Source organism: Tenrec ecaudatus, chromosome 3 (genome assembly GCF_050624435.1).
Source record: "Tenrec ecaudatus isolate mTenEca1 chromosome 3, mTenEca1.hap1, whole genome shotgun sequence".
NCBI classification, from domain to species: Eukaryota; Metazoa; Chordata; class Mammalia; order Afrosoricida; family Tenrecidae; genus Tenrec; species Tenrec ecaudatus.
In genome coordinates, this window is record NC_134532.1 from 195,551,743 (window position 1) to 195,574,486 (window position 22,744).

Genomic DNA, 22,744 nt, shown 5'->3' on the forward strand with positions numbered 1-22,744 from the left:
GAGAATCATGAGAAATCACATGTGAAATCATGAGAAATTGTGTGCCTTCTTTTCTTTTTAATGTTGGTTTTGTTAATTTCCCAAATTGTGTCCTTAATCTGTGCCTTCTGATGGAGAGGTAGATCTAAAACTCCACTTTATTTTTCCAATAAAAAGGTCCTTCTATGCTCTATTTGTTAGCATGGATCATAAACTGGAACCAGATCCTACTCCCTGTGCAGAGAATTCCATAGCAAATCCATTCATCCCTCAAAGGGTTTGTTTTTGTCATCACTGGGTTGTAACCCCTTATCTTCACTAGAGAGAAAAGTCTTTGTAATAGATTTAGTTGAACTGAAAGTAATTCATCCTCAATAGTCTGAGTGTCTACCATGTATGAAGAATACATCAGAAACCAGGCAATCTGCTACTCATGCGGTGGACAAGGTCTCACAATGCTCACAGAATGACCCTCTGATAAGAACACCGAGGCTCCGAGAGGTTAAGTTATAAGCCCGAGGTGTCCCGAGTACTGAGCGATGAAGAAGAGTTCCGAACTCGGTTCTGCTTTCATAATATTAATTTCTCCAACCTCCTTAGTGACTTGAGTCGCCAACGGGCTACACAGAGTAGATGGATTGGGCGGCACTCAACTCCAGCACCTTTAGTCTATTATTCTCTAGTCACTGAAGCAACGCCCTGGAGGCCCGCAAGGCTGCATTTGTCCCTGTAAGTGGTCCATTCATTTTCAGGGAGTGACTTGGGCATTAAGGAGGAAAACAGGCAAAAGAGTACCAGAGGCACAAATCACTTTCCCAAGTACTCCTTGTCCACTGATCAGTGCTCGTCAGCCTCAAAGCGAAGGCGCTGTCTGATTTGCAGTACGGAAAGCACACGTTGAGGCTTGAAAAAGTTCACAGGAGAAGGTGGAGGGCAGAGTTCCCGCCACCATTACAAGAGCTCGAAAACCTGCAAAGGCAATAAACTGATTTGATTTTGCAAGTTGTGCATGAAACTGTTTCAGTCTTTCAAATGTGCACTGGTGTACAGGCCTGAGGCGCAGTTCTCCTAAAAGCAGCAATTAGAAAGGCAAAGAAATGATCGATGGAAAAGGGCTACCAATATCATCAGCAGCATCCACAGTCAAGCTGCATTGACTCGCAGGAAGGACAGGGGGAAGCTGGGGTTTATGCATAGCCGCCTACGTGCTGCTCTGTTTGTGAACAGACCCTATTTAAGCAGAGCGTGGATATTTATGCCTGGGTTGGGCTTCCCATCATCGGAGTCCGTTCGTGGGGTTGCTGGGTGCCGCTGTCTAAGTTCTGACGCGCAGTGACGCACCGCTGCGTGCCGCAGCTAGAAGCACGGCCTGGCCCTGCAGCCGCACAGCCATTCCTGTGCTTGAGCCCATCGCTGGGACCCCTGGGTCCGTCCATCTTGTCCAGGGTTTTCTTTTTTGGTGTTTTTGGCCTATTTTACAAAGCACTCCCTCCTGGTGTTTCATTAATGTCCTAATGCGGGGGACTAGGCGGCTTAGCTTACAACATGCTTTGGAAGGTCCAGAAACGGGCTCTTCCGCCCTCCCTTGCTGCCAGAGCCAAGAACGTGCTCCCATTTCATGCGGTGGCAGGCCCTGAGCGCAGAGACAGCGGCGTACGCTGCCCGCGGGGGAAAGAAAGTCCAAGGGGCAGCAGGAACCCACTCCGAGCTGAGTGCCAGAAGCAGAGACAGCAGTGCTACCACAGTGCGCACTGAGCATCGTTCAGTGGACATGGGAGAGGTGTCCCTTCCATGCCAGCCCTGCACTTAAATTTGGCTGTATTCATTAGCCCAACCTTTGCACCTGCTTCCCCACCATTCCTGTCGATTCTTTCAATAAACCCCATTTCTGTGCAATCAGCCAGGAAAGGTTTTGACAGAAACCTGGAACTACAGCCCTGGCCGATGCTCCTCAGAAGGAACCATCCTTTGGCATGGGAGTGTGTGATCCCTTTTTTATAACTAAGGAGGCCCGGCGGATCCGTGGTTAGGTATCCAAGTAGGAGCCTAAAGAAAGGTGTTTTAAATCCACCAGCCCCTCCTGAGGAGGAAGATGCAGCAGTTTTCGTATTAAAAAGTGCAGCCTTGGAAACGCTCTGAGGCAGTTGTAAGTTGAAATGGACTCAACAGGAATGGGTTTGGCTTTTATTTTTAGGACTAAGGACAGAGACTGCCAATCGAGTTTTTAAAGTTGTGCAGCTTATAAGATAGGGCCCAAACGTGTGCACCGTGCTCCATGGATGTGTCTCTGCACCTTGATAAGAACGCTACAGCTCATTTGGTCCCTGGCTAGTGGACATGGACAGGTGTTATGCTTGTCTACTGGCTTAAAGGTTCGTGGTGCAAACCCAGCCCATAGTTCTCTAGAAGAAAAGCCAGACACTCTACATCCATAAAGATTATTTTGGCTGCCATGGAGTTAGTTCAAACTCACAGTGACTCTGTAGTACAGAACAGAACTGCCCCACAGGGTTTCCAAGGCCATACGTATTTTCAGAATAGACTGCCACATCTTTCTACCAAAGAGTAACTAGGAGATGGGAACCACTGACCTTTCGACTAGCAGCTGGATCTTCACCACTGTATCAACAGAGCCACTCCCAGAGCAGTTCTACTCCGTCCCACGCACGGTGGCCATAAGTTTGAATGGACTCTGCAGCAATGAGTGTGATGTTTGTTTAACTTTACACAGACAGTGTCTACAGCCCTGCCTTAGTATTCCTGTGACCTAAGACACTAACCAGGGAGAGACAGGTGTCTAATGCCTCCCTCTTTGGACCTAACAGTTGGCAGAACTAGAGCCTAATTGTTAGGTAAATTCAACCTATTTTAGGAAATTGACTTCTAGGTTATTTGGTTTTGTTTTGTTTTCCACTTGTTTTGTTCCATTTTTCATTCTGGCTATAATTTTAATTATTATTGTGGTCTAAAATTTAATTATTATTTTTATGTTGACAAAATATTTCAGTGCAGTGAAATCTTTTTTTTAATATAGAATGCTTCATGAATGGGCGTGTCATCCTTGCACAGGGGCCATGCTAATGTTCTCTGTATCGTTCCAACTTTAATATAGGTGCTGCTGAAGCAAACACGCAGTGAATTTATGGTTCTTTGAGCCACAGTGAGTTTTGGTTACTCCAACCAAACGGCATTCATGGGGGAAGATACTGATAGGATGCAGCTGTGAGTGCTTGTTAACAGGATTCCTTGTGATTGCCAGCCTGCTGGGCATCAAATGAGCTATCTCAGAAGCAGGAGGGTAAGGGATTTCACTACTAATAAAGAAGAGTCTGTAGAGGAGTGGAGTGCGTCCTTTGCATGCTGAGATCCTTGTGCATTAGACAAGCTTGATCTAAGAGACAGCTATGACACCAGAGGAATGGCAAAGGAGCAGCAGCAGCAGATCCAGAAGCCAGAGCATGAGAAAGAGCAATGGACTTCCCAACCTACAAAGCAAATAAAGCTGAATGATTTTGATCAGGAGGCTAGGTTGTAGAGGGGGTGCATCTGGGCACCTAACTGAGAGAGCTAGGTTAGCTAATCCATGGAACTAGAACTGCATACCTTGGCTTCAAGCTTACAGAGGAGTGGTGCACCTCCGGGGCATTTATTGGCAGCGCTAAACTAACTCTGTAACTTTGCCTGAGCAGAGCAGAGGCTAAGAGGCTGCGGTCCAAAGGAAGGTCTGACTGCATGGCAGACAAGAAACTGTCCAGACCGAATCACTATCTCCTAATTATTTCTCATCTGAATTGTAAACTATTGACTTTCCTAATAAAGCCCATTGTTCTGAACGTCTTCTGTGAGTTCTGTGTAGTCATTGAAATGAATTTTAAAACCCAGTATAAAAGTAGAGCGCTATGGGAGAGAGCAAATACATGTAATGAAAGATTCAGCATTTTAACAATTTTATAATTCAGTGATATAACTTTCACTGTTATGCCATCATTATGCATTCATTTTCAAATGGCCTTCATCTTTCATCCCCTAACCAGACATTTGGTACATCTTAGTAATAACTTCTCCTCCCTTTCTCTCCATAGCCCCTGAAAGCCACTGACAAACTTTTGACTCTATGCCTTTGCCTACTGTAAGTATTTAAAGAGGTAGTATATTTATCTTTTGGTGTCTGACTTATGTGACTCAGCAATGTCTTCCCAAGGTTCATCCCTTTATTGCTGAATAATATTGCACCGTATCGGCCAACTGACTAGAAGAGGCCAATATCTGTGCCCATTCCAAAAATATATAAAAATGGTTCAACGGAATGCAGAAATTGTCTAACACTATCATGAACACCTCAGGCAAATAAAGGTTTGCTGATGATAATTCAGAAATAGACAGCACATTCACAGAAACCTGCCAGACATTCCAGTCAGATTCAGAAGGGGATATAAAATTAAGGATATCATTAATGATACCAGATGTATCTGGACTGAACCCAGAGAGATGTTTACTTGTGCTTTATTGACTCTGTAAAAACATTCAATTGTGTTCACCATAAAAAACAGTGGGTCAATGGCAAATTAATCATGCTCCTGTCAAACCTGTACCTAGACCAAGAGAGCTAATCTTTACACAGTATTTATTCAACCTCTATGCTGAGCCAATAATCCAAGGTGTTACAAGGGAGAATGCGATGTCAGGATTAGAGGAAAGGCCCTCCAGGAGACGGATTGACACGGTGCTCACAACCATGGACTCAAACGTCACTACCATGAGATTGGTCAGACCTGAGCAGTGTTTTATTCTGTGGTAGAGAGGGTCAGGAGGAGTCAGAGCTGACTTGATGGTGCCTAACAAGACCAGGAAGACCCTCAGGAGACGGACTGACTCAAGGAGATGGCCGCACCACTGAGATCCCACACAGGCACACTTGTGAGGATGGCGAAGGACCGCCAGTGTTTCATTCTCCGATGCAGCGGCTCACTGGGGGTGAAAACGACATCTAACAGCAAACCTTGCAAAAGAACAATCTTAGGGCTATGTTGCATTTTGCTTTTTCGTCTGTCGGTAGACACGTGAATTGTTTTCACATTTTGGTTGTCATCATGAATGCTTCCATTAATGTACACAATAATCCTCCAGTATCTTCTCTGAACAAGCACTCTGACTACTCTATGTAGAAGGGAGCTCCTTCCCATTATATATATATATAGTATATTAATATATTTATGTTTTGATATTAATGTCTTCAAATTCACCAATCCAGGGCCATTCCACAGAGTTGACTCACAAGAGTTTCCAGAAAGCTTCAACTGAATGCCAGCTCGGATCACGCCACAACACCGGAGGGTTGACAAAGGGCGAGAGAACCTTCTTCACTTTGAAACCACCAGCACACGGGAGAGCCACAGCTTATCCACATCAGGAAGCTGACTGTCCCTGCTCTGGACTTGGTTACCATATTGACAGAACATGATAGACAGTGAGGAGGTCACTTCTACATGCAAAAAATGTCCTTCATTTCCCGTTAAAAATCAGCTGGGTTGCAGGGGGGTAATCTTTAAACCTTAAATTAAAAGTATCCCCAGAAGTCTTCTTTAAGCCAAACAATAATTTAGCTCAATTAGGAAAGAAAATCTGCTTGGAGCACGGTGCTCTTTTAAGAACGTTCTGGATGGAATCAAATTAACAATAGCAACTCAAAAGATGAGACGGGAAATGGGCAGAGAGTTTATGTTCACAGAGGAGCAACAGTGAAGAAGGGTAAAAAATGTAGCACAACTTGGAGTATGCAATCAGCACCATGGAATCGCACACATGGAAATTAGTGAATTACCTTGTGTTCTACTATGCATGTGCTCAACAATAAAAATAAAAATATTTTAATTTCTACAAGGGATGTCCAGCTGTCTAAAGATGGGCATTGGGTCCCCATCACGCACTCCCCCTCATTCACGGTGATGTGATTCCCTTCCCCACCCCCCTGCCTTTGTTGTTTGAGACCTGGTATCCTCTGCCCTTTATGATCACCCATGTTGGTGTGCTGCTTCCATGTGGGCTTTGTTGCTTCTGGGCTAAATGGTCGCTTGTTTGCTTTCAAGCCTTTAAGTCCCCAGATGCTATATCTGTCAGTAGCCAGGCGCCATCAGCCTTCTTCACCACACTTGCTTATGCACACATTTGTCTTCAGTATTTATGTGGGGATGGTGATCACACAATGACTGTTTTTGTTCCTTGGTGTCTGCTACCTGGTCTGTTCAACACCTTGTATTCGCCTAGGCTGTGTGCTTCTTCTCTGTGGGCTTTGTTGCTTCTGAGCTAGGTGGCCGCTTGTTTGCCTTCAAGCCTTTAAGACCCCAGACGCTATATCTTTTTGATAGCTGGGCACCATCAGCTTTCTTTACAACGTTTGCATACACACACGTCTGTCTTCAGTGATCATGTCGGGAAGATGGGTATAATGCAAAGACCATTTAGCTGGGCGAGGTGCTATTGTATTGGGGGAGTATATGTGAGGAGGCCCAATGTCCATCTGCTACCCTACTACTGAACCTACAAATATATGCACATAAATCTATTTCCCCCATAATCATAAATATATTTACATATGTACATGTCTGTATTTAAGTTTCTCTGTATGCACTTCGCCTCCTACTCCTTTCCTCTATTTCCTTTCGCTTTCCTCCCATCCCACTACCATGTTCAACCTTCATTCTGGTTTCAGTAATTCCTCTGTTACCTTGCCCTTGGTCACTCCCTACCAGTCCTCCCATCTCCTTCCTCCTCTGGTTTTGAACCACTCACTGTTCCCTTGTCCCTGTGTTGGCCAACACCTCCTCCCTTCCCCTACTTCCCACACTCTCATGTCCCTCCAGGACCGTTGGTCCCGTTAATTTCTTCTCTCATTGTTTGTCCTGCCTATCTTGTCTAGGTGGACCTGCTGATATAGTAATATGTGCATACAAATGCAGATGACTTTGATAGCGCCCAAGTGGCACATATGAACATGGCTTCAACAGCAGCAACACCGACACGCTGATAAGCAGCTGGACAGCCCTTGCAGAGGGGTAGTGGGGAGGAGATGAGTCACTCAGGGTTCAGTGTAGCAACAATGAAACTCAAAACCTTCTTCTAGTTCTTGAACGCTTCCTCCCCTCCCAATTATCATGACCCCAACTCTACCTTGCAGACCTGGTTAGACCAGAGGATACACAGCGGTGCAGTGGGGATCTGGGAACACAGGTAATGTAGGACAGATGAACCCCTCAACATCAGTGGTGGGAATGGCGACACCAGGAGGGAAGTGGGTGTAGAAAGGGAGAACCGATCTTGGAGATCTATGTGTAACCTTCTCTCTGGGAGATGGGCAATGGGAAGGTGGGTGAGGGGAGACACCGGGCAGTATAAGATAAGATAAAATAATTATTTATAAACTATTAAGGGAGCAGAGGGAAGGGGGGAGTGGAGAGGGAGGGGTAGGGGGAAAAAAGGAAACTGAGCTGATTCCAGGAACCCAAATGGAAGGCGAATTTTGAGAATGACGATTGCAGCGAATGTATAGGGGTGCTTTGCTCAATTGATGTATGTATGGATTGTGATGGGAGTTGTATGAGCCCCAATAAAAAGATTTATTAAAAATTTTAAAAGATATTTTTTAAAAGATGAAGAATAAAAAACCTAAGGTACTTAAAAATATTTCAATTTCTAATAAATAGAGGGATAACAACAACAGCATGGTTGGCAGAGTCTAACACTTTGCTGTTAACACTTCCTCCCCTCCATTGCATGTATGTCTCAATAAATGGTCTTGGTAGATAGACTGGATAGAATGGAGCCTAGGGTACATTCCACGTCAGCTGTAATTGGGACTTCCATACTGGCTGACCAAAAGATAAACACCTGCTTTGTAGGGAGAAGACGGGCCAGACCCTGTGCTTAAATTCAAAATTCACTGCAAACATTTGTGAGGATTTTGACAGATCTCTGTAGGAATGAAGCAGACCCCTACCAGGCATCCAGAACTGTGGTAGTGGGATCGGCTGCTAAAGGCAAGGTCAGGAGTGGGAGTCCATCAGTCATCATGCAGGAGCAAGATGAGACCGTGTCCTCCCCTAAAGACACAAGGCTTCAGACACCTATGACAGCAACTCTGCTCTATCATAATTGACTCACTTTGCAGTGGTGAGTCTACCAGAACTAAAGAAGAAAAAAAGACTGAACTTTGAGGAAATGTTGCTCCACCTCTTCAAACATTTTGTCTATACTGGCCTGGAGACCCTTGTCATCTTCAAGAAATAAGCTCAGGAGCCTGTCTGCCTGGGTTCACCCTCTGATTTTACCACTTGCTAGATCTAACTTTTGCCCAATTCATTACCTTTTCACAGGTGTGTTTCCTTGATGGAAATTAGGGAACAAAACAGCAACCCCCTCCTATAGCTGCTATGAAGAATACATGAAATCATCCTCTGAAATCATCCTAGGAAAAACTCAAAAGAAGCACTCAAAAATAGTAAGACTCCAACTGAGTCAAACATTCTGTGGCTTCTAGCTGAAAATGAGCAGTCAAAAACCCTAACACACAACCCTCAGACGGGTTTTGTAACTCACCTTGCTGGTTCCACACTTCTCAGCATCATCACAGGGCCAAATCATTTCACATTCCCAAACCTTACTTACATGTATGTACAAATAGCTAATGACAGAATACACTACACCTCATAGTCCTAAAATCAGGATCAAATATGCCAGAAAACATCAAAAATAGTGAAAACAACTATAGACCGGCAAAAAAAAAAAAATGTTACCATCAACTCCAAGTCATGAGACAGAACTGCTCCACAATGGGACTGACAACAAAGACATGAAAAAAATAATAATAATTTCTAAATTATCAAGGGTTCACGAGGGAGAGCGGATGGGTAAATAAGGGGGGGGGTTAAATGAGGAGCTGATACCAGGGGCTCAAGTAGAAAGCAAATTTTGTGAGAATGATGATGGCAACAAATGTACAAATGTGCTTGACACAATGGATGAATGGATGGATTGTGAAAAGAGTTGTTTGAGCCCCCAGTAAAATGACTTTAAATAACCAACACCAAATATTTAAAAAAGAAAGTTATGATGACTGACATCAATGGACATGTGTGTTTGACACAAGGAACGCATGTATGGATTGCAATAAGAGCTGCATGAGCCCGCAATAAAATGATTTTTAAGAACATAAAAAAATTAATGTTTCAACAAGCAGGTGAAGCACTGGAAGAATTTATTCATCTATGCCAAGGAATTTGGAAGTCAGCTACTTGGGAAACCATTGGGACAGGTCTATATTTTACTCATTCCAACAAAAGATGACCCACCAGAATGCTAACAGTACAAAACAATATCACAGCTATTGTATGCAAGTAAAGTTGTGCTGAAGATCACTCAAAAACAGTTGCAACAGTACATTGACAGGGAGCTGCCGGAGCTTCGGGCCAGATTCAGAAGAGGAGGAGCTAAAAAGTGATGTCATTGCTGATGTCAGATGGATCTTGGTTGAAACCAGAGAATACCAGAAAGATGTTTATTTATGTTTTATTGATTATGCCAAGACATTTGACTGTGTGGATCATAAACTATGGATAAACTTGAAAATAATGGGAATTCCAGAGCACGATATTGTGCTTATGTGGAACTTGTCCATGGACAAGTGGCAGTCGTGGTAACAGAACATGGGAATACTGCATTGTTTAATATCAGGAAAGGTGTTCATCAGGTGTGTATCTTCTCACCATGCTTATTCTATCTGTATGCTGAGCAAATAGGCAGAGAATCTCACTTATATGAAGAAGAATGTGGCTTCAGGATTGGAGGAAGATTTATTAAAAACGTGATAGGCAGAAGACACACCTTTGTTTGCTGAAAATGCGGACGTAAGTACTTGATGAAAATCAAGGATTTGAGAAGATCACAATCCTCCCAACTGGCTCAATAGGTACCATCATGATAAGTGAAGAAAAGTTTGAAGTTGCCCAGGATTTCATCTTTTTGGGATCCACAATCAATGTTCATGGAAGCAGCAGTCAAGATATCAAAAGGTGGGTTACATGAGGTAAATCTGCTGCACAAGATTGCTTTAGGGTATTGAGAAGCAAGGACTTTGAGGACTAAGCTGTGTCCGACTCAAGCCTTGGGGGAAAGACAGGACTTTCTATTTCTGTAAAGAGGTACACACTCAGCAAACTGCAGGACCAGTTCCACTCTGTCCAATAGCATCACCCTGAGTTGGCATCAACTTGACAGCAGTGCGGGTTTTTTGCTTGTTGTTTGGGCCCAAGCTGTGGTATTTTCAGTTGCCTCGTATGCACATGAACATTGGACATTGAGGAAGACAGAAGAATTGATGCATTTGAATTGTGGCACTGGAAAAGAATATTGAAAATACATACTATGGACAGCGAATAGGAAAAATGTATCTGCCTTGGAAGAAGTAAGGCCAGAGTGCTCCTTAGAGACAAGGATAGCAAGATTTTTTGTCTTACCTACTTTAGGCATTGTGTCAGGAGAGGCCTGTGCTTAGAGAAGGGCATAATGCTTGGTAAAGTGGAGGAGCAGAGAAAAAGAGAACTGCCTTTAATGAAATTAATTGGCACATGGTTGCAACAATGCACTCAGGCATAGGAACAATTGTAAGGATGTAAGGATGGCACAGGACACTGCAGTGTTTCATTCTGTTGTGCATAGTGTTGCTATGAGCCCAAATAGACTGCATGACACCTAAAACAACAACATCTATGTGTTAGCCTGTGTAGACTAACATGTATATAAGAAAGAGGTTTATATACAAGAGCAACTGAATATTGAGGAAACATCCCAGCCCAGTTCCGATCAAGTTCATAAGTCCAATATTAGCCCATATATCTGATACCAATCTATAAAGTTCTCTTCAGACTGAGGAAATGCATGCAATGATATTGAATGCAGGAGGACCACAGGCCAGTGGGTTGGAAGTCTTGTGGATCCAGTGGCGTTATAAGCATCTCATCTCATTGTCTCTACATAGCCTCTCCGGCTCCAGAGGTCTGGTTGCATCAGGGTAGGTCCATGTTGGTTATCCAGCTCCCAGGGCATAGTGCCATGTGTCTTGTCAGTAGAGCATCTCCAAGAGAGTTATGGTTGTCAATAGAGTCTCCAAATGAGTGACCAGAGAGAGGGTGTTTCCCATCTCCAAGGAGGAAAAACAGGAGTTCCCAGAATCCTCAGGAGAATACCATGCCCACACAGAAGCCTCACTAGTTATATCTTGATCGACAGACCAGACTCCACCCCTTCACTCCTATTCCTCTCAAATTGACAACAGGTTATGTAACTACCACAAGCGACATGGAGGATTTCTCTTTGGAGGATTTATTTTTGTCATTCTTGTCTCACTCAGTCCCAAGATTGCTTCCTTGAAAGAATCTTCCAGACCATGCTATCTCAAGTAAGCACTAACCAACCTCTCAATCTACACAACTAGACACACAAAGAAACACTGTTAGTTAATTCTCTATATTATTTTATAAAACTCACTGATATATTCCTTTATTGGGGCTTTACTTACTCTCTGTGCCCATTCCACTAAAGTAAGCACACTCTTCACTTATTGACATGGTTAGAGTCCCAAGATCAGATCAATATGTGAACATTGGCATTCTGTTAAAATAGAGGGCAAACTCATCAGATCACCAAATGGAGGTTGACTACATTATTATATTATGGCCAAATTACAACATTACATAATTTCCAAACCCCAGAGCATCATGGCCCAGCCAAGCTGACATATACCCTCAACCATCACCACCACCATAACTCTTGCCTCACAACTCCTCAGTGTTCGTTTCTGCCACATGTATGCCATTAATGTGTAAAATAGTTGGACAGCAGATTTTTTTTACTGTTGTCATGGGCATTATTAGATAAGGAATAGTCGATAGTGAGGAATAGGTATACTAATCTGTTGAGCTTCGGAGAAGACTAAGCCTTTCCCCCTTGAGTCTTGAGCAGCAGTCTCAGCTGCCTCTGAGTGTCTCTGATCCCAGATCTCACTGTCTACGTGTGCCATGATGACATGGTTAAGGAGCTTCCCCATGGAAACTAAGTGATCCCAGAGAGGTGCTAATGAACAAGTACTAGGAAGTGACTCAAGAGCCTGGCTGTCAGATGCCCAATTTCAACTCCGGAGGGATCATCTCCACGTGCTTAGTGCCATGAATGTAGAGTGCACGTGTGTTATCATTTGAAATAAGGATCCCACAGCAGTCAAAGTCAAGATCTGAGAGAGATCTGCTTTTGTCATAAGCTGCCAGTAGAGCTCGCTCTGACTTGTAGTGAGGTTACGTACAACAGGATGAAACACTGCCTAGTCCTGCTCCATCCTCACAACTGTCTCTCTGCTGGACCCATTGTTGTAGCCACGGGGTGAAGATATCTTATTGAGGGACTCCCTGTTGGGAACTGACTCTCTACTTTAGCAAGCAGGATGTCTTTCTCCAGTGATTGGTCCCATCTAATGACCTATGGACTTGCAGAGGCAGACTATGTCCATAGAGGCATCAGGCATCATTACAAACTCTCCAGGGTGGGGAAAATCATATATATATATAGTAATCATATCATATGTATAAAATCACTGTTGGTATGTGGCATCAAGTCAGTTCCAACTCATAGCAACCCTATGTACAACAGAACAAAATACCTCCCAGTCCTGCACCTGCCTCACAATTGTTCTATGTCAAACACAAATTCACGCCTGCGGATTAGTCCTTGATCACATGCCTTTGAACAGAAATTCTCCTGCAGAAGGTAAATCTTTAGTCCTTAGCACCTTAGAGACAATGAGTGCTATCAGCCCACTTCCCTGAAGAATGACCAGAGGACTGTCATTCTGTTCTTGGAAAATGATGCCTAATAAAAGGAACAATAAAAGCTCCAGAATGGGGACAATGGAGGCTACTGGCTTATCCCAATGTCACCCTAAGCTTGCAATGGTCAATGGGTGATGTTATCTTATTTGCCCTAATCAGGCCAGTCAGCCTAAAGCAATTCAGGAGCTGGCAGTCCACTCTATGCTCCACTCAGTCCCTCTCCATGTATCCCGCCAGTGAAACAGATTTTCAATAGCCTCTGTCTGTAGGATATTGCTACCCATTCAGGGGTAAATTTCCAGTGCCGAGCAGCATAATGATTCCCATTAATGTTGATATATTCATGCAGCTAAAATCCACATGTCCCCAGTTAAATCATTCCCCTGTCGAGGAAGCTGCCCTGATCTATTCAGAAATCCTTCATGATATAGAGGTAATGTGTGTGTGCTCTGCACAGGCGCCTAAAGTGATAGAATAGCATCCCTCCATGTGCCTTTGAAATGCTTGAAGGACCAGGAGATTTTTATGTGGGTGGTTAACAACTAAGTACAGACTGCCACTGATGAGCATCCTGCTACCGGGGAAGTTGATGGTACTCAGTGCTCTCAAGAGACTGGTCACTTGAGAAAATATTTTTCTCTGCAAAGAGCAATGTTTATGAACCACAGCACTATTAACATTTTGGGATAGATTAGTTCTTTGTTGTGGAGCAGGGGGCTGTCCTGTGCATTGGAGGATGTCCTTGAGCATCCCTGGTCTCTAACCACTGGATGTTGGTAGCACCTTATTGTGGAAAGCAAAGTGTTCCACCACCACATGCCCCTATCCAAAAAAACCTCTTGTCATTGAGTCAAGTAAGATTTATAGTGAGTTCATGTGCTGCAGAGTAGAACAGAGCTCTACAGGCTATTCCATGGCTGTAATTTTTACAGACGTGCATAACCAAGCCCTCCTTCCATGGTACCTGTTGGTGGACTCATTCCAACAACATTTCTGTTCATAACTAATCACAAATTATGGCCACTCAGGGGCCACAGACATTTTCAAATGCCCCCAAGAGGGTAAACCATCCCTGATATAAAACTTCATGGAAAGAAATGATAGATAGCTGTCCCTGTCTTGAAGCCGAAAATGTACAACAGTCTACACCCAGACATGGACTCCAACGTAAGGATGATGGTGAGGATGGCACAGGGTCAGACGGTGCTTGGTTCTACTGCGCACAGGGTCACTATGGGTCAAAACTGACTGAATGGTACCCAACAATGACAAAAACAACAACCCGCAGAGAAACCCATCTGTCCATCAATCAAGTGGGTAATTATGAGTCTCGCATTCCAAGGTGAACATATCCAGGTGCATCAGATGGGGGTCTGTAAGCAGTGACAGGATTGAGAGAACTACCCAAAGTTCTACTGGATCTGAATGAATGGATTTAAAGAATTCCACAATCAGAAGAGGCTATAGAGATGAATCTTAGGGGCCGTAGACAAGCCTGCTAGGATATGAGAGAGGACACTCAAGTTCAGAAACAAATGACTTGTGAGTGGCCTCACCGTGGCAGAGGTCTAGCTTGCACTAGAATTCAGATCCTCAGCTGCCATGCCAGGAATGTATTACTTCCATTGTCCCTTCTTAGAGCACAACAAGCTCATGAATCATCAAGCACAGCACGTATTCCTGTTTTACTCAAATGCGAAGCACTGTGCTCAGGTATAGAGACACAAAAGAAGAAAAAACAAACATACTGTCCAATAATAACAAAGGAGAAAAATTATAGGGTGTCTCTAAAGGGTAGCTGAAATAGTAAATAAGAACTTTCATATCTTTTAATTGCCCCCCCAAAAAATTTCTGGTTTCTACTTTAACCTCAATTGCAATAATGGTATTGTTGTTGTTATTGTTAGATGTCATCGAGTGGATGCCAACTCATAGTGACTTGTCAGTCTGGGTAGACTAGAGAAACAAATTGGAGACACTCATATGTGTATAAGAAAGAGATTAATATACAAGAGCAGTTGAATATTGAGGAAACATCCCAGGCCAGTTCAGTCTAAGCCCAAAAGTTCGATACCAATCTACATAGTCTTCTTCAGACTCACAAAACACATGCAATGACATTGAATTCAGGATGATCACAGGTCAGTGGGTAGAAAGTCTTTGAATCTAGTGGCATTGTAAGCATCTCAGAGCTGGCAGGGGTCTCCATGTGTTTTCTCCAGGTCCATGGTTCTGGCTGCATCAGGGTAGGTCAATGTGGCTTCCCCTCAGCGATGTCTCAAAGGGAGTCAGCCTTGTCAGTAGAGAGTCTCCAAAGGAGTGCAGTAGTGAGAGTCTCCCCCACCTCCAAGGAGGAAATACCAGAATTTTCCCAGAATCCTCAGGGAAAGACAATTCCTACAGAGTCCTCATTGGCTATGACCCGATTGACAGACTAGACTCCACCCCTTCACTCTCAATCCTCTCAAGTCCCAAAATGACACCAGATTATGTAACTACCACAGTAACCCAAGTACAACAAAATGAAATACTGCTTGGTCCTGCCACATCCCCATAATTATTCTTATGTTCGAACCCATGGTTGCAGCAATGATGTCAATCCCTCCTGTCGAGGGCTTTCCTATTTTTCACTGTCCCTCTACTTCACCAAGGAACTGGTCTCTCCTAACAACATATCCAAAGTACATAAGGGGGGTGCCCCCCCCCCCAAAATGAAATTGGGCTAGGCAGAACAGAGCTTTCATAGTACGCATTTTTCCTGCTTGACAAACATCAAGCAGCTCACTCTGAGTTACATCACTCACAGCAGCATCGCGTGGGAAGGTTCTCTCTGGTCACAGTGAAGTTTTTCATAAAAGCAGTTTTGCTCAAACCTCATTTTTTTGATGGCCAATTTAAGAGAACAGCATGTGGCTATGAAATTTTGTTTCATAGCTCAGGAAAAATGCTGCAGGAACTGTTGTGATGTTGTACACAAGTTACAAGGACAGTGTTATGGGAACAACTCAAGTGAGTGAGTGGTTTTCTCATTTCAAAAAAGATGAAATGCTGAGTGATGATAAACATTGGGTTGGACTCCCACCAACTTCCTAAACAGACGAAAATGTTGACTCATAGTGCATTTGGAGTTCATTCCACCAGGCCTGACTGTTAATCAAGATTTCTATTTAGAGGGTCTAAAAAGATTGCATAATAGTGTGGAACAGTAAAGTCCTGATTGTGGCAGATGGGGAACTGCTTTTGCCACCATGACAGTGCACTTGCTCATGCAGCCATCTCAGTGCACCAGTTGTTGGCAAAAGCAGCATGCCTCTCTTGCCCCATGCACCTGAGGCCAATGATCTCACTCCTGTGCAGCTTCTTTTTGTTTCAATGAATAAAAAGAGACATGAAACAACAGTGATTTGACAACGTAGAAGAGAAGAAAAAAATGAGGGAGGTGTTGTCAGCCACTCAAACATGAGTTTGAAAAAAAAATGGAATCGCAGATTTGATTAATGTATTAAGTGTAATGGAGAGTAATTTGAAGGTGATAAGAATATTTTGTAAAAAAATAAATTTAAATGCATAGCTTTAAAAAATCCAGTTTCTGGGTGATACCCCCCCAAAAATGGTGCAGTTTTGCCTCTAAGGAGCATTCTGGCTGTACTTCCTCCAAGGCTGATTTGTTTGTTCTTTTGGCTATCAATTTAATTACTAGAATATGTTGTAACTCATATGATAAGGGTACGGGAGCATTACCCATTGAACTGGAAATTGAAGCCATTTGTCTGGTGGACCAGAAAGAAGAGTTCACAGCTCTCATGCGGATAAAAGAATATCATTCACGTACCAGCTGCACATGATTTGTGGGGAAAGAAGGGGTGTTTCCAATAGCGCAGTGTTGGGGTCAAACCTATACTCTTTCTTTCTATTCTAAACCTTGAAACTACTTAGTCGCTGCATCTCAGCTTTCCACTGTGTACCAGTGTCATTTTTTGTTACCATCAAGTTTGCATCTGATTCATGGTGAACACAAATACAATAGAACGCAATGTTCCCCTGTCCTGCACCACATCCTTATGATGGGTTGTGGATGAGATTGATTGTAAAATATAGGATTCTCATTGTCTGATTTTTTCAAGTAGATCGTCAGGCCTTTCTTCCTAGTCCATCATAGTCTGGAAGTTCTGCTGAAACCTGTCAGTGTCATAACAACACACAAATAGGTGGCTGTGCAGGAGGCTCACTGGCTAAGAGTGAAATCTAGGTCCTCTTAATGGAAGGTGAGAATTCTACAACAGTGATAGTTAAGGTTTGGAATCAATTTGACTGGGTCAGAATTCTCAGTGTTTTCACAGATGGGACCTAGGAATTTCCCATCACCACCACTTATAACAGATTTAAATTGTAGTGCTGGTGAAGAATGTTGACAGTACCATGGATTTCAAAAGGACAAACAGATCTGTCTTGGAAGAAGTACAGGCGGTGTGCTCCTTAGAGGTAAGAATGGCAGGAGTCTGCCTTACATACTTGGGACATGTTGTCAGGAGAGAATGTTTCTGGAGAAGAACACCAAGTTTGGTAAAATAGAGGGGCCGTGAAACAAAAGGTCCTCATAAGATGGATTGGCAGATCGACTGCAACAAGGGGCTCCAGCGTAGGAGCAATTAGGGAATGAATGATGCAGAGCCAGGCAGTGTTTCCTTCTGTTGTGCCTAAGGTTACTAAGGATCAGAGACAAATGGACGGCACCTGACAATAATCTCCCATTATAATATCTAAAATAATGTAATCACCTTCTGAATGAGATCTGCTTTGAACAGCCAATCAACTGAAAGGATGTTTCTTCAGCTATGTAGCCCGCTTCCAATATAAATGGATGCTATGGAAAAGCTGGCTTGCCTTTTTGCTGGGTGTGGATCTTGCATCTGACTTGTCAACCTCTGGTTTTGGGGACTTGAGCCAAAACCCCACTGTATATCCACCCCATCTAGGAAATATCAGCAGCCTATCCTCTTATCAGCCAACCTTAGATTAAGTCATCTCTACAACTACATACCTGCTGTCTTCCTGCTAAAGTTGGATTTATCGACTCCTGTAGTTACTCAAGTCAGGAGAAGCCTTCAGACTGACATCTGACCTATAGACTTAGAACTTGTCAGATTTGGAACTTGTTCACTTTGACAAGTATGAAAGCCATTTTCTTGATACAAATCTCTTTCTACATACACATATATAAGAATTGCTAGTTTTACTTCTCTGGAGAACCTACCATAAGCGACCACAAAATTGCCAATGTCTCAACAAGAGACATTGAACGACCCAATTATGTGGCTTCTATGAATGTAAAATGAGATCATTCCCTAATGTCACAAATGCACCCCATGTCTGTAGTAGATGTTCAGTAAATGTTAATTACCTTTTACTTTCTTAATCACACTGCCTCTAGACATTTTGATTTTATATTGTTTTTTGGCATAGAAAATGGAAATAAGAATGACAGAAACTCCATAGAGCAGTTGTGAAGGTTAAGAGGCATATAAAATGCATGGGGCTTGGCACTTAGTAAATGTCAGCATTAGTTATTTTTACAAATGCAAATACCTCTGGGAGCATCTTTAATGGATAACTCAAAGTGAGGAATCAAGGAAGCACCACAGAGATGAACCCGTGTCCTGTCTTTCCATTAGCCACATCTTATCGAGCTTCATCACACTAATTAAACCTATTGCTATCGATTTGATTCCAAATCATAGCTATCCTAAAGGATAAATAAAATTGTTCCCGGGAGGTTTCAGAGGCTGTAAATTTTTACAGAAGCAGAATGCCCCATCTTTTTCCTCAGGAGCGTCTAGTAGGTTTGAGCTGCCAACATTGTGGTTAGGAGCTTGGCCACTGTGCCACCAGGGCTCCATGCCCCAGTGAACAGGGAAGACATCTGTCAAGCTTAAAGGTGAAATAATTCAACCAGCTTTTTTTTCACAAGCTAATGGTGACTTTTTCTGCCTTACAGATAGAATTTTTCTGGTACCAATCCCGTTCTACTTCCCAGCAACTACACTAAAGAACCCCGGTGACACAAATGGCTAAGCACTTGGCTGGCCACCCAAAAGTTGGCTGTTTGAACTCATCCTGCAGCTCTGAGGGACAAAGAGGGAGGATCTGTTTTCATGAAGATTACAGCCAAGGAAAGCCCACGGAGGCAGTTCTCATCTGCCACGTGAGTTCAATGCGAGTTGGAAAGACCCAAGAGCACCCAACATGATCAGCTCTAAGTCCAGTTAGTGGTAAATCAGCCTCCCATGGGTGATAGGAGTAGCACTCATGTCACAATCTGTCACAGGTTTCATTCTGTGTTGTCATTGAATTTGAGAAGCCCAGACGTGACCGATAACAGAGTGATATTCCTGAAAATACGAGCTGTTACAGGGAAGTCACCACAGTGTCTGGAGTCCTTTGAGCGATTCAATTTTCAGCCTTTGTCACCTCTTCAGAAATCCCTTCCCTGGCCGTTCGACCTAAAGAAACAAGGCCCTTTGCCCATTGCCTCCTTGATTTCCTCAAAGAGTACTTATCAATGGCTGAAAATATCACATTTATTGATGACATTTGATTGTGTATGGCCTCTCTCCCACATTATCACGTGTAGCCATGGCTGCTGAGTTTACCACTCCAGTTCAAGCGCCCAGAACAATGACCGGTGAACATGGTCGTTGTGACCCTTAGCAACCTGATAGACAATAGAACAAAATATTGCCCAGTCCAGTACCGTCCTCAGAATGGCTCCTATACCTGAGCCCATTGCTGCAGTCACTTTGTCAATCCATCTCTCTAAGGCTCCTTTGCTTTTTAACCCACCTACGAGGCTCTCGATAACTATTTGTATAAACAGTGCTGGAGTAAGTAAATTTATGCTTGTATCCCAAAGTCATTCTAACTGGCTTATCTTCCTCCTTGTCCCCATCACCCACACCCTCCTGTGTTTGTTGTGAGGTGCTTTGAGTCCACTCAGACTCATAGTGACCCCATTTGACAGAATACAACTGCCTGGTTTTCTAGGCAGGAATCTTCACGGGACAGGGTACTACAACATTTGGCTCTTCCAGGTGGGGTTGACCCAAAAACCTTTCATTCAACAGTTTGACAATTCAACCCCTTGACCCCAGCCCACACCGACCCCACATGTCCACCCAGCAGAAACCCCGATACTAAATGGTAACCTGGAAAACTACGTGTTGTGAAAGCAGATTGTATCTTTTGAACTAGATCTTTTGATCTTGTTCGGTTGGGACACAAAATAAAATTTTAAGAGCTCCAAAACTGGCCAATGTTCCAGCGATCTAGACCTCCACACCCCAAAATTCTATTGTGAGTATACTGAATTCCGTGTATTCCACGATGCTGGGGTGTTTCTGAGACTTGTGATTGCACAGAAATTCCCTTCCCTACACATTTTCCAAGCACCATCAGTGTTCTAGTCATCATATGAACAAAGCAGACATGACCACCAACACAATATGGCATGTTTCCAGCCAATTCTTGCTCGAAGGTCTCCCCTGCTTCCCAACCATTGTGGTTGTTGGGTGACATTGACTCAGTTCCAGCCCATCGAGACCCTCCACACAACAGAATGAAACACTCAGGGTTCTGCACCATCCTCACAATTGTTCTTCTGTCTGAGCCCAGCTATTGATTTTCAAGAGTGCCCTCTGCTAGTATGGCTGCAAACGAGAGACACTGTATATGTCACGCTCTAATATTGATCAGTTTGCCAGAAAGTTTCCAATATGGCCATTGCTTGTGGTCCATGTAACACAGAAAGCCATAAACCCGTTACCATCAAGTTGAGATGACTCATCACAAATCAATGTGACAGGATAGAACTGCCCAATAATGCTTCTACATCCATGATCTTTACAGGACCACACTGCGACATCTTTCTCCTGCTGAGTAGATGGTGGTTTCAACCCTCAAATTTCGGGTAAACTGGCAAAGGCTAACCACCAAGCAACAGCACATGTCCCAGGAGATGTGATCATTTTGAGGGGTACTAGAAGTGACCAAGAGAGAAGATTCAAGGACAGAAGAGGGACAAAAAGATAAACTCCACTTACTTGGGGCAGTGAAGAGGATCCCAGGAACACATTCAATGAAACCAGATTGACCCGGAACGTCACTCCTAGATGCATGTACTTGGTCACATTACTAAATATCTGTGAAATTCAGGTCCTTCATCTATGACATGTGGGTAATGATATAAGGGACCTTAAAACATTGTGTGAACATGTTTCTATGTCTTTTAATTCTACTTTCCACTAGCTTTTTGAAGCCATATATATGTCATAGATGCCTTGAGATTAATAAATGAATCCATATGTGAAAAGTTTAAATAATGCTGGTATTCTAAGTATTAATCAGTAAGTGATCCTTATTATATTATTATTCAGACTTTGCCTGTGTCTCAGACTCCAACAAGGGAGAGAATGCCAGTGTAACCTTTGGAATTTTCCTTTGGAAGGATAAGAATGGTGTCATGGAACAGAGCTCCATACAGTGATGCTTATTTTAATATGCCTGACAGTTAAAGCAGTTTCCAAAAAATGCCTTGGTCTCCGAGGGCCCTTTAATTGCCAGGAGAATCTGCTCCCTTCCCTGGGTGCTCAGCTGGTCCCTGACTCCCATCTGCACCAATTATCAGGGAGCAGATTGCCCCAGACCCAGGAGAGCACACTGAGAACAGGAACCCCATGCCAAGAACAGGCAAGCTTTCGGAGCCCGTACAGGTAATGGGGTAGAAAAAAAGAAGTATTAGAAGAAAAGGAATTACAATTCTGATGATTAAGTGATGAAGTGAATAAAATGAAAAAATGTGGCATAAATGATTAAGGAAACATGAGCTACTACAGGGAAAGGCAACTGAAGAGGGAGGCTAGATAGAGGTAAAGTTTATAGAGCGAACTGGCAATGACAACCTAAAGTCTTGCTAGGATGTAAAAGAGAGGAATTTTACCCCTAAAGTGTTCTACATAGTTTAATGGCTTCTATATTTTCAAACCATCATTCATTGGTCAGCTGTCACACTGCGGTGGCTTGTGTGTTGCTGTGATGTGAAAGCTATACACCCATATTTCAAATAATAGGAGCATTAGCCATGGTGAAACTATTTCAGAGGAGCTTCCAAATTGTGACAGACTAGGCGAAAGGACCTGGTGATTAACTTCTAAAATAACCAGTCAATGGAAAGCTTTGAATAGCAGCACACCATGTCTAAATAGTGCCCGATATAAACCCCAGGGATTAGAAGGCACTTGAAATACAATCGGGGAAAAGGTGTCTCCCCAAAGGTGAGTCAGGCTTACTGGTATGCCTGGCATAAAGCTTTCTAAGCCTTCATTTACTAATGTGGCCTGACTCAAAATGAGAAGAAACAGCTTTCAACGCCCATTAATAATCAGCGTGTGGAATATTAAAAGTATGAATCAAGAAAAATTGGTTGCTGTCAAAATGAAATGGGATTTCTGAAAATAGATATCCTAGGCATTAGTGAGCTGAAAGGGACAGTTAGTGGTTATTCTGAATCAGCCAATATCATATATTCTATCATGACAATGACAAATTAAAGAGGAACTGCATTGCATCCATTGTCAAAATCATTTCAAGACCTATCTAAAGAGCATAATAGGATAATATCCACTGGCCTAGAAATAAGACCAGTTAATCAAAATAAACCTATTATTCAACCCCTAATGCCAAAGATGAAGTTATTTACAAATATCTGTGTTGTGAAATTGACCAAAGATGCTAAGAAGATTCATTGATAATTACTGATGGTTGGGATTCAAAAGTTGGAAACAAAGAAAAAAAATCCAAAATTGGGAAATAGATTTTGGGTGGTGGAAAAGATGCCAGAG

The 22,744-nt window shown here is 43.0% G+C and overlaps 1 non-coding gene across 1 annotated transcript; it reads right to left on the bottom strand.

Moving 5' to 3' along the window:
• Window positions 1-3,003: 3,003 nt before the first annotated feature.
• LOC142444002 (U6 spliceosomal RNA) lies at window positions 3,004-3,110 on the bottom strand. The gene has a single exon (XR_012783698.1). It is a non-coding gene; the product is annotated as a U6 spliceosomal RNA (small nuclear RNA).
• Between the last annotated feature and the right edge of the window lie 19,634 nt (window positions 3,111-22,744).